The sequence below is a fragment of the Apium graveolens genome, chromosome 7 (assembly GCF_009905375.1).
Source record: "Apium graveolens cultivar Ventura chromosome 7, ASM990537v1, whole genome shotgun sequence".
In the NCBI taxonomy this organism is placed as follows: domain Eukaryota; kingdom Viridiplantae; phylum Streptophyta; class Magnoliopsida; order Apiales; family Apiaceae; genus Apium; species Apium graveolens.
In genome coordinates this window covers 254,951,564-254,969,587 of record NC_133653.1, presented here as the reverse complement: position 1 = coordinate 254,969,587, position 18,024 = coordinate 254,951,564, and the positions used below count along the sequence as shown (strand labels likewise).

The following is an 18,024-nucleotide window of genomic DNA, read 5'->3' as shown; positions in this document are numbered from 1 at the left end:
TATTTTGGTGTAGTAGTACAGTTTAAAAGTCATGTTTAGGACATGTGCTTTGTTTTTTAACTTTAATTACAGTTTAATTTCATTTGTTTTAAATTTCCGTACAAATCACATGGTGCATGTTAGAAGGGAATGTCACGTAAGCTTGATTTACGTCTGTCAGATTCTACTTAACGGAAGGACTCGATTCAAACGATTGGAAACGTTTAAGGACCCAGTTTGCGAAATTTTTTGTTCAGGACCTATCGAATAAGAAAGGAATAGTTCATGACTTGTCAATTTATTTTCCCGTTTATAAAACTCAAAGACCAGGCTTTGCCATAAAACCTACTATGCTGACTTTTTCGAAGTTTCAAACAACATCAATCGGCTCATTCATGCTGCTCTCAAGTACTCACTAGGCTATATTAATTCAGCCAATCAGCTGCATCGGAACTCTCTCTGCTGAAACACAATATGCATATATGCAATGACAAGTTTTCTGTCCAGAATTATGTTTTTCTTGAGCTCCTTGGGTAGCAACGGAACTGATCACTTCAAGGATCAGTTCTTTCTTTATTCTTTCTGATATTGCCGGCGGATTATCAATGTTTATTTAATGATGGCGGCTTCAAGAACCTTCAGTGAGATGCTGATTTCATGGGAACTTGACAAGTCTTGAAGCGCTTCATGCTGATCCCTAAAAATTGTCATGAATGACCAGGCAAGGCCAAATAATCAATAGAGTATTATATGGCATGAATAATATGAGCCTAATCTTCTACAACAAAGTAATATGCAAGGAGCTGAAAAAAATAGGAATAATATGGATTTGTGCCTCGAAAGATAAAATGAATTTTATTGACCTGGAATGCCGGCTCAAAATTGTATATTATGAAGTTGAAAGTCATAATTAAACTATTACGATTTTCTTCTGCCTCCACAATCTGAGATCTCAATCTGCTCTCTTTAGTTGACAAGGTGTTCTGTTAGTTGTCGGTGTGGCTACATTGAACCTTTAGACTGTGTCTGCATAGGTGAGGTCTACAAATAAAGTTTCTTATTTTGAAAATCCCGAAGATTCTGATAGCATTGTTAAGCTGTTTAACAACTTCAAAGTAATCCCCAAGTTCAGAAATCAGAGGACCAACTCAGCTCATATTAAACCGTCAACTATCTGCTATGAGCTCCAGAGCCGAGAATGAATCCAGAACTCCACCAGACCTGATTCAAAACTGCTGCAGCATTCTAATATTTGTCAAAGCTGGAACACGTACGCCGGAAGCATCTATGCAAATTTATCTTTTCTGATGCAGTATTTTGGCCAGGAATATGAGCTGAAAACTTCACTCCAGACAGACTACAATTTTAAATTTCTGCTGAAGAATTTTACCTGAAGCCGTAAGCTTTTCTGAAGCTTCATTAAGTGCCCTCGAATTCAAAATCCGGGGAAGATGAAATGCCAAAAAATAAAAGAGAACGACAGCTACTCAAACTTTCAAGAACTTCAATAATCCATCTGATAACTAGCACTCAAGTTGAAATATCGCAAATAATCCATCTGATAACTCTTCAAGCAAAGGCCATTCAGGGAAAGGTTATAGGGATTTTGTTAACCTGCAACACAAACTCGAAAATGCACTTTTTCAGCACAACAACAATCACAAGCAAAAATACTGAAGAATGAATTATAAAAGCATGGCAGAATTTTTAAAGTGCTAATCTCGCAACTGCAAGATGCTAAAATATGTACATGTTCATGGACTTGGCCATGACTTCACATTTCAGAAACATGTTCACCATTAGTTTAATGGAAAGATTTTTACGAATCTTCTGGAGAACAGCAATACCTCACCACGTTGACAACTTCTTTGTCTGGATATATGATTTTCTCAGGCTCAAATTCAGAAAATCTTATTAAAAAAAAATTAAAGTACAAAAACCTGGCTTTAAGCCAGAGCCATAGGCACAAAATCAGAAAATCTATAAGCCTGAGACAGAGGCTACAAATCAAAACACATAAGCCCGGGCAACAGGCAATAATTCAAAAAAAAACAGGATTTATGTCCGGTTTACTCAACAGCCCCCCTAAGTTTACTCAAAGTTATTCAAATTTTGATATAAAGAGTGAAAAGCAAAACAAAAAACCCCTAGTCCCCGGTTCCTTATTACTACAGGACCCCGTACCTCGGACAAGAAAAAATATTTTTTTTCAAATTACTCAAAGTTTTTGAACTTTGGATATAAGGAGAGAAACTTCTTCCGGGCTCCTTTCCGGACTCATTCCTATTACAGGTCTACGGGCCCTAAGTGAAAGAAAGCAAAAAATTTCTTCTAAGTTAATCAAAGATTTTCAACTTTTGGATATCAGGAGAGAAAACCAAAAGGCCTCTAGCATCGGGCTCCCTAGTAATATAGGCTGGGGCAAGAAAAACACAAAAACAGGAGAGAAAACCAAAAGGCCTCTAGCATCGGGCTCCCTAGTAATACAGGCTGGGGCAAGAAAAACACAAAAAAATCTAATTTACTCAAATATTTCAAATTTGGAATTAGGGAGAGAAACTCAAAAAAGAAATTACCTCAACCCCGAAATTCTTACTACAACATGATCTCGGTAACGGGGGAAGATATAATATTTCTTCCAAGATATAAGTCATTAAATTTTTAACTTACAAGAGAGAAAAATAAAAAATTACCCGAACTCCGGACTCCTTACTAGCTAAGAAACCAGACCGCGCGAGAAAGAAAAATATTGTTTTCTCTTAAGTTACTCATTGGTGTATAGATAGCCCAAGGAAAAAGGTTTAAGATTTAGGGGTTACTGTTGTGTAAAATATTGAGTGTAAATGTACACAATCGCAAACAAATAATCACAAACAAGTAATACAGTCAGATTTCGCTCTTTAAGGACCGTAAGTTTCTATAAATCACAATTAACAACCTAACAATTTGGTAATAGAACATAATAATGGAGTGATGATTTTTATAACTAATTAATTAACAAGTATATTAACTAACTAAATTATATTAGCAAAGAGATCGGATAAATTTCATATAAGAGAAGTTTAGATCCGATTTGAGTGAGAATGGCATTGAAATCGCCATTTTTCTTTCTAATAGAGCGAAGTTGAGTTAAGATAATTATTTACCCATAATATGTTCATGTCGACAATAAAGCACCGACACAAGGTCACAGTTTACTAATCTAAAATTCAATGATCATAGGTTTCGAATCTAACTTCGAGAATACAAATAAGCACCAAATCACACGGTTATGTTAACTTCGAGAATACAAATAAGCACCAATTTCACACGGTTATGTAAGGTAACAATATATGTATATACCGTCACAAAATTAATATCAATATATTTAATCATGCACCATTCAAGTTTTGTGACAATTAACTATAACCGTCTCATTGTTATAATTAACTCGTTAACTTACTAAAGTTGATAAAATAATAGCAGGTATTAGCATAAAAATCATTTGATGAATAAACTGCAAATTGCAATATATAATTCTTATCAAATACCAACACTTCCATACTAGGGTTCCATAAAAATCCCAACCCATATAAGTTCAGTTCATAATAAATATCTTAAACCAATCCCAAGATGAACAATACATGTTCATAAGAACAAATAAATAAAAGATATGAGAAAATAAAGCCAATTGAATGTCTTTAATGACTGAAATCTTCTTTATTTTGTTGATGACTTCTTCTCCCCCTCCCTTGTACAACTACTTCTCTCTTACCCCCTCTATCTCTCTTCTAAAAATTAGGTGAAAGAAGGGGAGAAAAAACAACGATATAAAATTCCATCCAATATGTAAGGTTTATGAGTCATCTCATAAAAAATAAAAAAGCAATGTAATAAAGCATCAAGCAATATGGATCAACTAACTGGTCTATTTTTTTCTCTGGCCGGGATGTCCTGATATGGTTTCTGAGTAGTTGTAGTGCACTTATAACCGCCAGGTGTGCGTTTTGTAACTCCAGCCATAGCTTGCACTCCCCGGAAAAGCATTTTCACGTCTATTCGGTCCGCAAAAAAAGAAAGGGGCGTAACGAGCAGTCTACTCATGTACGAAAGGGAGATATTCCCCCTTTTACCTTTCATGATAATTTAAATAAACTAAGAAAAAACACAACAAAAATAGCATTGAAATCGATTTTTATTGACCAATCAGAACTACCTCCCAGGATCTATAAATGCCTTAAACTCTTCTCATAGGATTTTTGTGGGTTATTGAATGGTCTAAATCAGACTTCTAGAATTTCGATATGGCTCAAACATTATAGACTGCACAAGCGGACCATAAAATTCAATTTCAAATCAAATTATACTCCAATTCTAATTTGTTCCAAAAATCTCTTTATTATAACTCCTTGAACCGACAATAAAACATCAATATATACTCTTTATTAATAAGTAAAACCATCTTTTATTGGCAGATAAAAGTAACGAAATACCAAAGTACCAAATTTTGGTACTTACCTAACGCAAATTGACTTCTATTTTATCTAAACTTTGTTTTTATTAATTATTATTTATCCAAGCGTCTATTTAATTTTAATTTAAAAAAATATTTAAACTAATTATAAAATAATAATAAGATAATAATAATAATAATTAATATTAAATTATCTAAAATAACAAATATTAGGTTCATAAGATAACTAAAATTTATACTTTTTATTAATAAGAGAAACCATATTTTATTGCAGCACAAAAGTAAATATAAAAGTATCAAATTTTGGTACTCACCTAACACAAATTGACTTTTATTTCCTTTAAACTTTATTTTATATTAGTAAATCTAAAAAGATTACAGCCTGAAAACGCCAGTGCAGGGAGAGGACATATCCCCCGTAACCTGGAACTATGTAGTCCACACTGTCACCATCACCACAATCAAGCACAATATCACTGCAACAGGCTATAAGCAATTGAGTACAAAGAAATCCTACGAAATGCACGCAAAAAATGTTTGCAACTGTAGCTTGAGTAAAAAGTCCATTTTTATGCTAGTCAAGATATGATAGCAAAAACACTGGAACAAATTGTTGAGTATCTTTCAGCTAATATATAAAGGATGATATATATATAAAAACAAAATTTGACAAATTTTTAATAAAGAACGTCAATATGAGTGATTTCTCGACAACGAAGGTCGCCACACAAACCACGCTAATCAAAATGATATTAACGTTGATTTAGTTCTGTCCATTTTTCAGAAAGATTTCACAAATAATTCCATAAATCACACTAATCATAAGTTTCATATAAGAAACAAGCTTAATTAACTCAAAAACGCATCCGACAAAATCGTTGTTTACAGATATGGAAAATGAAATTCTTTTTTAGAACTCAAGGTAGTCCTGAAATTAAATTGATTGAGTGACTGTTTTCCTTTTCTTTGTATATTTAATCATTTATATTTGAATAGACATTAAATATAATAAATACTAGAATATTATGGATTATTATGTCAACATATAGAATACTTTTTCTAAATTAAATTGTGGAGATATTAAGTTTTAAGTTATCTTTTTATATACTACAATAAACATGATTCGAATAAGTACAAATTGAATAATTTTCATTATTTAATATCCGTAATAAGATTATTTTTAACAAATGTTCGTTGTCCAGCTATAGCTAATAAGTCATTATATTCGCACATATTATCATCCTCTAATAAACCCATCTATTCCTTCAAAATTTGTTCACAAAAGAAGCCATGAGTGTTCATCATCCAAGATCAATTCAACAGGTACGTAAACTAAGTAACAAATGTATAATTTCTACAATTATATATAATTTGTCCTAGATATTTATGTAGCTGAACAAATTTATATGATTGTAATTGTTTTAGCAATTTTATATAATACAATTGATACAGCTACCTAGCCTAGATCCTGAGTAAAAAGGCAGGTTCCAAAAAATAGTATTCTCCTAGCAAATTCCACACATATATATTTGAATTTATCACTAGATTATGTGTAAACACTTAACTTGTGTGAAGTAATGCTGGATTACTCATTAGTTGACTGTGTGCTACAACAATTTTACTCCCGCTGGTCTGTAGTAATAGTAATTGGTGCTTCATTGAAGTTTCGAAATGGTTTGTCCAGGATTACTTAAAATTCATTTTTGACTCATGTACTAATATTTATCTTAATTTATATTTTTGAATCGATGCAGTATCAAGGCTAATTAGGACCATACCAGAAAAACATAGTCAGTCACTGGGAGTAAAAGTAAACCATACAGGACCAGTGGCTTGTTTGGTAAATTAGTAGTTGATATGCCCTGTAAAATAGTACTCCATGACATATGTCTGTTACATATTCATTAGTTTTATTTTATAGTGTTCTTTTGAATAAACCCTTGCTCCTTCTCTTTCCCTGTCGCTCCACTAATTTGATATATAATATATAGTCTACTGTTAGAAGATTCATTAGATTTCCACGATAATCTCTATTCAGAACCGGAAAAATATAATGTTCTCAACTCGTGTTATTATGCTTTACCAAGTAAATTTTTATGCCATGTACAGTAATTTGGTTATCTAATTAATTAGAAAGCAGCCTTACCTGACAGAAATTCCTTTCCAGGAGGAGCACAGATTCCAGGGCAAGCCAGCTTGGCTTGATTTGTTTCTGAGTAAAACTTTCTTTGATCTTTGTTCAGTTCACGACCTTTGCAAAAATGATCGGAACAGATAGTGCATTAATTGTAATTTAGCACTATGTCAATACTGTATCGCATCAGGTTCACATAATGGACACAATATATTAAAGCTTTACCGACATGTCTACAAGGATGTTGTCCCCGTTCGTGACATGGGAAATTATATAGATTGCTCCAAGATTCTGGTATGTGATCAAATTAACACTACAAGGAAAACCGGCTCACACAACGGTTTTTGCCCGTTATCTGATACCCTGAAAAAACCGTTGACTATTGAGCCGCCGTCTCTTACATGGATCAGACAACGGGAAAAAACTGTTGTGTGAATGAGCACAGACAACGACCAGAGTAGTAAACCTGTTGTGTTACATCCAGAATAGACAACGCATTCTTGTAACTTATATTGTAAACATCTGTATTAGTCAAGTGTTCTGGAAACGGTTGTGTAGTGTGTCCATAATAATATAAGAACAAAACAAGTAATACAACTCTTATTGTCCTCAAATGGTTGTTCTACAGATCAACACACAACACAAATGAATTAAATAGCTCTTGTAGTAAAATTCTACAGACAACGCTTACATTTTGTTTTGTGTTGTAGGAACTCTTCTCATACAAGATTTGTCCTGTTTCGTGTGTTGTGTGATTTAGTTTCACACTTGTCTTTTAGTTTACAATGTGTTGAGTTAGTGTTTAAGACATGATTCTTTTTATAACAAATGGTGTTGTCTGAACATAATTAGTTTTATAGAGAAGGGTTTTTTATTCAGTTTGGTATTGTGCGAAAGTCAATATTACAAGCTTTTAGTTTTTGAAATTATTGTGTGAAACAAACTATAACAATGTTTTAACTGGATAACTTACGGGTTAAAATCCCCTCAGACAATGGTTTCCAAATGCAAAGCAAATAAAGCAACATTGTAAAATTAATATGCCATCAAATTTAAAATCCAAAGAAAAACCATTGAGATTACAACCAAGTCATCACCATTACACTAGCAAACAACCAACCCTCCATTACTCCAGCAATCAACCAACCATCCATTACACCATTTCAACTAAAAACCAACTAAGTATAACCAAGTTCTATCTTAAGAAAAATAAGACCATTCGAGTACATGTACTTCGGGACTCTATATTGCTTGTTAAAACATATAAAAATGAAAAATCTGAGTTAACTTTCTTTAGAAATTCAGGTGACATTTACATGTGCAAACACACATGACGCTTTCTCTAGTATACGCACTAATATGCCAACTATAAATACCTTTTTTGCTCAACTATATCCAACTATATTTTCCAATGAATTTTTAGCTTTTGAATCCCCTGTAATAGGTTCATATCATCCATAAATTTTGATTCCCATGGCTTGAAGATTAATAATTGATTTTCCTGTGGTTGGCAGTTGTCCAAGACATTCTCGTGGTCTTTGCTCTCGGGTCTTGTTTTGTCCTGCAAATTCCAATAGAGAAACAAAAACATTAAGCTCCTCGTGACTAAAACTTCCTCTCTTCATAAATTCAATTCCATGTATCAATTTATGCAAATAATAAAATACTTCAGGTTTAATTTAAAACAAAAAGTTCAAACCTAATGATCACTTTTACAAACTCCATTTTCTTCTAGCAGTTATCTTTGTACAGTTCACACAAGAATCTTCAATACACTCTTCAACGATACCAACTTGGCAATCTTTGGTTAGTCAAGTTCAACCTGCAAAAAAAGTATATGTTGTTGATACACGAGAGTTGTGTAAGCTTCTATTTTATTTTGTATTCATACAAGACAATTAATAAAGACCTCCACCAAATCACAAGATTCGACCACACCTTCTAACCCATCACTCACATCTTGTCTTCTATGTTCGTGGTGTGGATGTTGGCTTCCAACAAGTATCATCCTTTCTATTGAGACAATACCCCTACAACAGTTGCAACTCTAGATAACTTTTTTCCTCCTCTAGCAACAATCTATACATGGGCTTGGTTAAACATATCAACAAAGTTTATATAATCTCTCCGCATCCCATTCAAACTTGTTTACCAGGTACTACAAACAACCAATAGTTTGATAAAAATAGAACAAAGTTAAGATACATGCATTCTTGAATCATAGTACTTGCAAAACCAATAATTTCTTAAATCAATCATATAACTTTGTTTAGAATAGACAGCATGAAAATTTATTTAATCTGAAGCAAAAAATATTAATTAAAAGCAATAAAATCAAGATAAGAACAAATCATATATTAAAAGCATCCAAAAATCAAGAATCTATTGAAACAAAATATGTGAATTGAGCAATCATATAACTTAAATTTATCCAGCAGCTAAGAAAACATACATAGTGAGCAATCAAAAATTAATTAATATCATAGGACCACCTGCAAAATGGATGAAATAAAAATTGCAGTATAAAATTACATGACATAACAAATTAGTAGGTTTTTAATACTAATACATTAATTGAACATATGAGCTCCTTTAATAATATATGAAAAGAATATAAAACCCAAGGCAATGAAAATAAAATCATTTAAAAAAAAAATAAGACAAGTGTATACCTTTAACCCAAAAATCGAACTAGGGTTTGCGTTTGAAATCGAGCTTTTGAATAACTCGAGATAGGGGTTAGTTTCTAAGATTTGAATTGGGGTTTGGGTTTGGATTTAGAGAGGTGAGAGGTTAGAGTAAATTGAGGTGTTAAAAATTAGGTTTTAATTACACAAATGGTGTGATGGAAAGAGAGGCCGCATAGGAAGTTCAAACAGAGAGAACATGAGAGAAAGGGAGTTACAGCTTAGAGAGGGAGATGGACTACCATGTAAAGGGGAAATGAGTGAACAAAAGATGGGGAGATAGAGAGAGAGAGAGAGATCCATGAGAATGGGGGAGTTGGGACAGAAAGAATGGGGAGATGGAGAGAGAGAGTCAGTGATGAGAAGGGAGAGTTGGGAGAGAGAGAACAGGGAAAATAGAGGGGTGAGAGCAGAGACCGATGAGAAGGAGATATAAACGGGGTTAACAAAATGGGGGGAGATATAAGGGGGAAATAAAATTTTCACTTGGGGGCAAACTAAAAATAGAGGAGATGAAATGAAAAAATGGCCTAAAAAGTGAAATTTGGGTGAAGGGGGAAATGAAAATTTAAACAAGGGGAAAATGAAAAAGTGGGGTTTAAGGTGAAATAGGGGTAAAATATGCACAACCAAGTGTTCATTTTTGCCTCAAAAGCATTTTTCTACTCATCCATATATATTCATGTAATTGCTCATTTGAAAACAAAACCACCTTGTTCAGATAAAGACATTTTCAAGAAAGGCAAAAAGCTCAGATCCCCCATTTCTAGCAGTTAAAAAAAGAGGAGCCGTGGATGATGCTGAAAATGCAGCTTTCGCCAGCCACCTAATTCTCAACGGTGAAGTTAAGGAAGGGAAAAAGAACAAAAGGAAAGGAACCCCTCAAAGGGCTCCCTTCTTTTAATTTTTTCTAAACTGAAGACAACATGTTAATGCCATAGCCTTGAATCTCATTATCGTACTTGGTACTTTTTAAGAAAAATGAGTGGTTTTATGTTCTGTTTTATGATTTTATGAACTATGGAATCTCGTATTCACATGTTTCGATCAATCATGATTTGTGGAGTCTATATTCTGGTTTTTTATTGCACATAATATGTTGGCTTTATAAACCAATCACTTATTTTCAACCAAATTATATTTATTCAGATGCCAATTATTTGAATTGCAAGACGTAGCTCACCTGAATGCTTCTTATGCAACTCAAAAAGAAGTTTCTGTCAATGATTGACAGACCAAATCTGTCATGCCGAGAAGCCTTGGAAATCCACATCTAAGCCAGTCTAATCAATTAAAGATATAAGAGATTAGAACTCTAAAATTCAAAAGGAAACATTAGTTATAAAGCAAAAAAATACTCATATAGGGAGAAAGAAGTAATTGAGATAATAACCTCCATTCATAATCTAATTTCTCGGGTAGTGGTACCACCGTAATCTTCATAGTAATCCTTTGCTCATGTTCAGCAATACCTCAAGGGTTCTCAACTTTGATAGTATAGTCTCTGACTCCGGTTCATAGTCCAGCGCAGACATGCAAAATTCGATATTTTCAAAGTAGCTAGTTACAACTTACAACCATGCAACCCCTCTATTGAAACATCAAAAAAAGAATTTGTGACATTAAGGTATTGCCGTTAACAAGAAACCTAACCAAAATTGTCTGTAAGAAAGTAATGAGCTAGAAAATGATGAATTCTTTCCCTGGTTGAGTGACAGATTGGTCAAATAAATTATAATCCAACAAATTTAATCTTAAAAAAATCAACAACGCGGAAAATAGGAGAATTAATTAGCTAAGATCGGATGTCCTCAGCTGTTTACTGAAGAAAATCATTGGAGAAGTATGTGAAACTGGGTAAACCGAGATTTCTAGAATACACAAGGGAAGTGTCCGTTTTTTAACGCACTGCAATTTCAATACTCACAAAATAGATATTTTTATGGTATCAATAAAATATTAACCGCAGGTAAATCAATAAATCAATCATACCCGGTAAATACATGACAGTGCTCATTTTAAAGAATGAATATGTTGTTTGCTCAAAAGACCCCAGCTTGTGCACATATATGTGTCTTGGAGGTATAAACTCATATACAATGATATATAAAAGTATGTAAGAGTAAGCAGAATAATGATTTTTTTCGCATGTGACTTACCTATACCGTAAGAACCGTCTTCCTCCTTATATCTTAATGTCTCCGGACCAAAAACTCATGCCTGTTGCCACATCCAAGATTAAGCCGTATCATTTTTTCTTGATTACAATTAACACCGGAGACTGTAATTAGCGATTTGCTCAACCACTTATACTATTTGAAATCGGCAACTGAACCGAGATATTGTTGAAAATATGATACTACTTATATTTGTTAATCGAATAATTTGATAAAACCCTAAAAACACCGACTAATGCAATTCACAGTGTAAAATCGAATAGTTGAATAATATATAATCGAGATGTCGAAATCCAAGAACAGTGTAGGGAACCAGCTGACCAATTCCGATAAGTTAAATTTAGAGAGACGAGAGTGTAATTATTAATTAATTAAAAAAGTATAATTCTTCCACCCACACTTCCAAACACGTACTTGGATATGCACGAAAAACCGATCCGGCTGGGTTTTAAACGGGCTTTAAAAAAGTCCAAATTTTTTTAAAATGAATTGGGCCGAGTTTTTTTCAAATTGGGTCAGGCAGGAACGGACCGGGCTTCCTCTAAAATATGAGGCATGTTTTAGGCCCGCGAGTCGTATGGGATCGGGCCGAACAGGGCTTTATTCGGTTTTTTTATTTATATATTTTATTTTATTTTATGTTTTGTACCTCGATTTATAAGTAGTTTAGATACCAAAAAAATAATATCTCGAAACTCTAACCATTGTTACTTTCTTTTTGTGATAAATCAAGAAATACATATTTCCAAATATTCATTACATCAGGCAAGCCCGTCGTATTAGGTTTTTTAAGTTTGAAGCTACCGTAATTCATTGATGTTGTTGTTGTCTTGGTGGCTTATTAAAAATAAAGGATAACAGAAAATTGTCAATCCTGTTATTGGCCTTACCACGGAGCAACATTACTAATGGGACTGAGAAACTGCAAACTTGCAAACTAGTAATAAAAAAAATTGGATTTTTATTTATTCGGGTCAAACCGGGCTTCTATCCAAGCTTGTTTAAATCTGGACTTTTATCCAGCCTTTTATACGAATTTTCATATTTCGGATCGGGCCAGATTTTCAAGAAAAAATGAGGCACGTTGTCGGGCTTTTTTTCAGATTAGGCTTTTCGAGTTTTTTTCCGAATCGGATCGGATCAGATCGGATGTGACATACCTCTCATATCTCCTCAGCGGATTCGATCGAAGGTTCTTTAATTTTACTATATGCATATATTCATGCCACATATAATACTATAAGAATTTTCTTGGGATTATTTTCCGAACTATTTTGGTGTAGCACGGTTTAAAAGTCATGTGCATGATGGGACATGTGCTTTTTTTAACTTTAATTACAGTTTAATTTCATTTGTTTTTAATTTCCGTACAAATCAGATGGTGACATATTATAGAAGGGAATGCCACATCAGCTCGATCGATGTCTGTCAGATTCTACTTAATGGAAGGACTCGATTCAAACGATTGGAAACGTTTAAGGACCATTGCGGCCTATCAAATAAAACAGAAATAGTTCAGCGGCTTGTCAGTTTATTTTCCCGTTTATAAAACTCAAAGACGAGGCTTTGCCATAAAATCTACTATGCTGACTTTTTTGAAGTTTCAAACAGTATCACTCGGTTCATTCATGCTGCTCTCAAGTACTCACTAGGCTATATTTTTTTTTTTTTTTGACGAAACTCACTAGGCTATATTAATTCAGCCAATCAGCTGCATCGGAACTCTCTCTGCTGAAACACAATATGCATATATGCAATGACAAGTTTTCTGTCCAGAATTACGTTTTTCTTGAGCTCCTTGGGTAGCAACGGAACTGATCACTTCAAGGATCAGTTCTTTCTTTATTCTTTCTGATATTGCCGGCGGATTATCAATGTTTATTTAATGATGGCGGCTTCAAGAACCTTCAGTGAGATGCTGATTTCTTGGCAACATGACAAGTCTTGAAGCGCTTCATGCTGATCCCTAAAAATTGTCATGAATGAAGGTTCATGCTGATAAATGTTTAGACACCACTTTCTCTTTTTGTTTTTTGATATTGTACGAAACTCACTTCTAAAGGACATGTAAAATATGCCCCAGAGAGTAAACAAATGTAAAACAATTAAGTATAATACGATTTAACAACACGTTTGAACATAATGATCCAAATATCTAAGGATTCAGCACAATTGAACCATTTCTAAGAACTACATTAAATTTAACAAAAGTTTCAACCAAGCATAAATTGAACCTATTTAATACAAGGACAATATGAGTAGCTATTAGGGGAATAGAAATGTTATTATCTAAAAGAAATAAGTAAACTGTGGGAAACAATCCTAGAATGTTCCCTATATTTTATATTGCTACTGTGAAAAGTATTATCAGTAAGAAAATTCATGAAGTATTAAGTGAACTCATATTTTATATTTATACATATATATATAAATATAACATCAAGGATGAGAGCTGATCGATGAAGGTTTATCCCTACAAGGCTACAAATGATGTGAAAGACACAAGTATACTCCCTTCACATAGGACTTGCTACAAATGCGTTATTTCCGTCTAGTCTTGTTTCTCTCATGTCGCATGTATGAATACATATCGTTGACATAAAGAAAACAAGTAAATCCTACACTGTAACTGCAATAATCTCCACTCACTTTTTCCTCGATTGCTCCTACTCAACCATTCCCACAATCAAACTCCAGTGAACCAAATAGCTGCCAATTCGAATTATGCATATCTAAGATCGAATTATGTACATTCAAGTCAGGTGTAATATTCTACGAACAATAGCGCTATATGATACCGCATATGTAACTTTTTGTTATCTCTTTTATCACACTTATACATGAAATGTACACCCAAATCAATTACAACCTCAGAAATTCCTTGATCTACCACAGGAACCTTTTTCTCATAAAGAATTCTTTGCTAGATATACAGCACCAACACATTGCATCTCAAGCTGCATTTGGTAAAAATAGTACAGTGAAGTAGCTGGATATACAAAGACATTTAACTGATCTGCACTAGAGTAAATATAATTTGTCAAAAACGAAACATATCTGGTGAAGTTACTCGTGCCATTGGGTTTTATGTGTGGTGGTGATAACAGCCATTCAAATGCAACAAACTGTGGGTTTTCTCTTTAAAGCCTATGCCACATAAAGAATCTGGTTCCAGGGCAGATGAAGAACATGCATGTGACTCTCGTAGAAGGATCTTCAATGACCCATCTCTTCATCGATACTGCAGTCTCAAATGCAACGTAAGTCACATATACAAATATGCACAACCAAGTGTTAATTTTTGTCTCAAAAGCATTTTTCTACTCATCCATATATATCCATGTAATTGCTCATTTAAAAACAAAACCACCTTGTTCAGGTAAAGGCATTTTCAAGAAAGGCAAAAAGCTCAGATCCCCCATTTCTAGCAGTTAAAAAAAGAGGAGCCGCAAATGATGCTGAAAATGCAGCTTTCGCCAGCCACCTAATTGTCAGCGGTAAGTTAAGGAAGGGAAAAGGAACAAAAGGAAAGGAATCCCTCAAAGGGCTCCCTTCTTTTAATGTTCTCTAAACTGAAGACAACATGTTAATGGCATAGCCTTGAATCTCATTATCGTATTTGGTACTTTTAAGAAAAATGAATGGTTTTATGTTCTGTTTTATGATTTTATGAACTATGGAATCTCGTATTCACAGGTTTCGATCAATCATGATTTGTGGAGTCTATATTCTGGTCTTGTTATTGCACATAATATGTTGGCTTTATAACCAATCACTTATTTTCAACCAAATTATTTTTATTCAGATGCCAATTATTTGAATTGCAAGAGGTAGCTCACCTGAAATGCTTCTTATGCAACTCAAAAAGAAGTTTCTGTCAATGATTGACAGACCAAATCTGTCATGCAGAGAAGCCTTGGAAATCCACATCTAAGCCAGTCTAATCAATTAAAGATATAAGAGATTAGAACTCTAAAATTCAAAAGGAAACATTAGTTATAAAGCAAAAAATATACTCATATGGAGAGAAAGAAGCAATTGAGATAATAACCTCCATTCATAATGTAATTTCTCGGGTAGTGGTACCACCGTGATCTTCATAGTAATCCTTTGCTCATGTTCAGCAATACCTCAAGGGTTCTCAACTTTGATAGTATAGTCTCTAACTCCGGTTTATAGTCCAGCGCAGACATGCAAATTCGATATTTTCAAAGTAGCTAGTTATAACTTACCACCATGCAACCCCTCTATAGAAACATCACAAAAAGAATTTGTGACATTAAAGTATTGCCGTTAACAAGAAACCTAACCAAAATTGTCTGTAAGATAGTAATGAGCTAGAAAATGATGAATTCTTTCCCAGGTTGAGTAACAGATGGTCAAATAAATAATAATCCAACAAATTTAATCATAAAAAAATCAACAGCGCGGAAAATAGGAGAATTAATTAGCTAAGATCGGATGTCCTCACCTGTATACTAAAGAAAATCACTGGAGAAGTATGTGAAACTGGGTGAACCCAGATTCCTAGAATACACAAGGGAAGTGTCCGTTTTTTAACACACTACGATCTCAATACTCACAAAATAGATATTTTTATGATATTAATAAAATATTAACCGCAGGTAAATTAATTAATCAATCATACCCGGTAAATACATGAGGGTAATAGTTAAAAGTACCGACTTTTCGAAAGGATTGTAGAAAAATAACGATTTCTGAATGACATGGTTGTAAATACCGGATGGAAGACACATTCATCATTGGGGTACTACATAATACACATTTGTGTCCGGAGTATAGTTTGTTACGCATTTATAATTAGGGTATTGTTTAAAAAAATCACCTAATACGCAAGTAGACATGGGGTATCATGAAGAATACCCAAGTGAAGAATGCGTGCTTCTCAAACACCCAGATGCCATATGCGTATTTCCGACTTACTTGATCCACATACCTCACCAGCTACAGCTCACAAACAGATAAAACATTGGATGTACTCAAATCTCTCTGTGCTCAAACTATTATATACACCTTCAGATTATTTGATTACTAGATTGAATGTTCGCGTTATAATATGTTTATATGAAGGAAGGCTGAGGTTTGATGATGGCTGAGGTTTGATGATGGTACGTGAAAAGGAGTTGCAAAAGAAGCGAGAGTTTAGGAAAAGGGGATGGATGATGCTAGTATGCAATACGCATCTCCTGTTAGGGTATTTAAATGGGTAAAATTAGCCATCTTATTTAAGAATGGGTATTTTGGTTAATGATGACTTATAATCGCTTGTGCACAGATATGTGTCTTGGAGGTATAAACTCATATAAACTGATATATTACAGTATGTAAAAGTAAGAGAATAATGATTTTTTTTCGCATGTGACTTACCTATGCCGTAAGAACCGTCTTCCTCCTTAATTCTTAATGTCTCCGGACCAATTAACACCGGAGACCGTAATTAGGGATTTGCTCAACCCCTTATACTATTTGAAATCGGCAACTGAACCGAGATATTGTTGAAAATATGATACTATGTATATTTGTTAACCGAATAATTTGATAAAACCCTAAAAACACCGACTAATGCAATTCACAGTTTAAAATTGAATAGTTGAATAATATATAATCGAGATGTCGAAATATTTGATTTTTTATTTATATATTTTATTTTATTTTATATTTTGTACCTCGATTTATAAGTAGTTTAGATACCGAAAAATAATATCTTAAAATTCTAACCATTGTTAATTTCTTTTTGTGATAAATCAAGATATACATATTTCCAAATATTCATTACATCAGGCAAACCCGTCGTATTAGGTTTTTTAATTTTGAAGCTACTGTAATTCACTAATGTTGTTGTGGTCTTGGCGGCTTATTAAAAATAAAGGATAACAGAAACTGTTATTGGCCTTAGCAACATTACTAATGGGACTGAGAAACTTCAGACTTGCAAACTAGTAATAAAAAAATTGGATTTTTATTAATCCGGGACAAACCGGACTTCTATACAAGCCTTTTTAAATCCAGACTTTTATCCGTCCTTTTATCTGGATTTTCAGATTTCGGGTCGGGCCGGATTTTCAAGAAAAAATGAGGCACGTTGCCGGGCTTTTTTCCAGATCGGGTTTTTCGAGTTTTTTTTCGAATCGGATCGGATTAGATCGGGTGTGACATACCTCTCATATCTCCTCAGCTGGTTCGACCGAAGGTTCTTTAATTTTACTATATGCATATATTCATGTCAGATCTATACTATACTATTATAAGCAAAACATATGATAATTTGGTTGGTTGGTTCACATCTTCCTAAAAAGTCTTTTCTCACCTTCCAAAATAAAGTTTAAACAATTATAATTTAATTAGAAAAAATAAACCATATATTTAATATAACTACATATTCTTATGAATTATTATCCAACTTAATTTCTAATCACACTCAACTTCTATCTTATCTCTTTTATAGGGAAACCAACACTTTCAAGATTAATTTTAGTAATTCAAATTATAATATAAAAAAAATAATTAATAAATCAAGAAAAAATTACCACTTTCATATAGGCCTTTACCGCATCCGCAAGTAAAGCGGAGGCC

General features: G+C 33.5%; 2 long non-coding RNA genes across 7 annotated transcripts; both read right to left on the bottom strand.

Moving 5' to 3' along the window:
- Positions 1-7,583: 7,583 nt before the first annotated feature.
- LOC141672543 (uncharacterized) lies at positions 7,584-9,691 on the bottom strand. 5 transcript variants are annotated; one of them, XR_012555591.1, is made up of 4 exons: positions 9,239-9,691; positions 8,476-8,724; positions 8,266-8,388; positions 7,584-8,127 (listed from the first exon to the last, which is right to left on the bottom strand). It is a non-coding gene; the product is annotated as an uncharacterized LOC141672543 (long non-coding RNA). The 5 variants fall into 5 exon arrangements; XR_012555588.1 differs by lacking the exon at positions 8,476-8,724 and having other exon boundaries at positions 9,239-9,669; XR_012555589.1 differs by lacking the exon at positions 9,239-9,691 and having other exon boundaries at positions 8,476-9,088.
- A 4,541-nt stretch (positions 9,692-14,232) lies between these two features.
- LOC141675142 (uncharacterized) lies at positions 14,233-16,581 on the bottom strand. Of its 2 annotated transcripts, XR_012555911.1 has the most exons (5): positions 16,277-16,581; positions 15,482-15,677; positions 15,270-15,370; positions 14,801-14,914; positions 14,233-14,671 (listed from the first exon to the last, which is right to left on the bottom strand). It is a non-coding gene; the product is annotated as an uncharacterized LOC141675142 (long non-coding RNA). The 2 variants fall into 2 exon arrangements; XR_012555910.1 differs by lacking the exon at positions 14,801-14,914.
- Between the last annotated feature and the right edge of the window lie 1,443 nt (positions 16,582-18,024).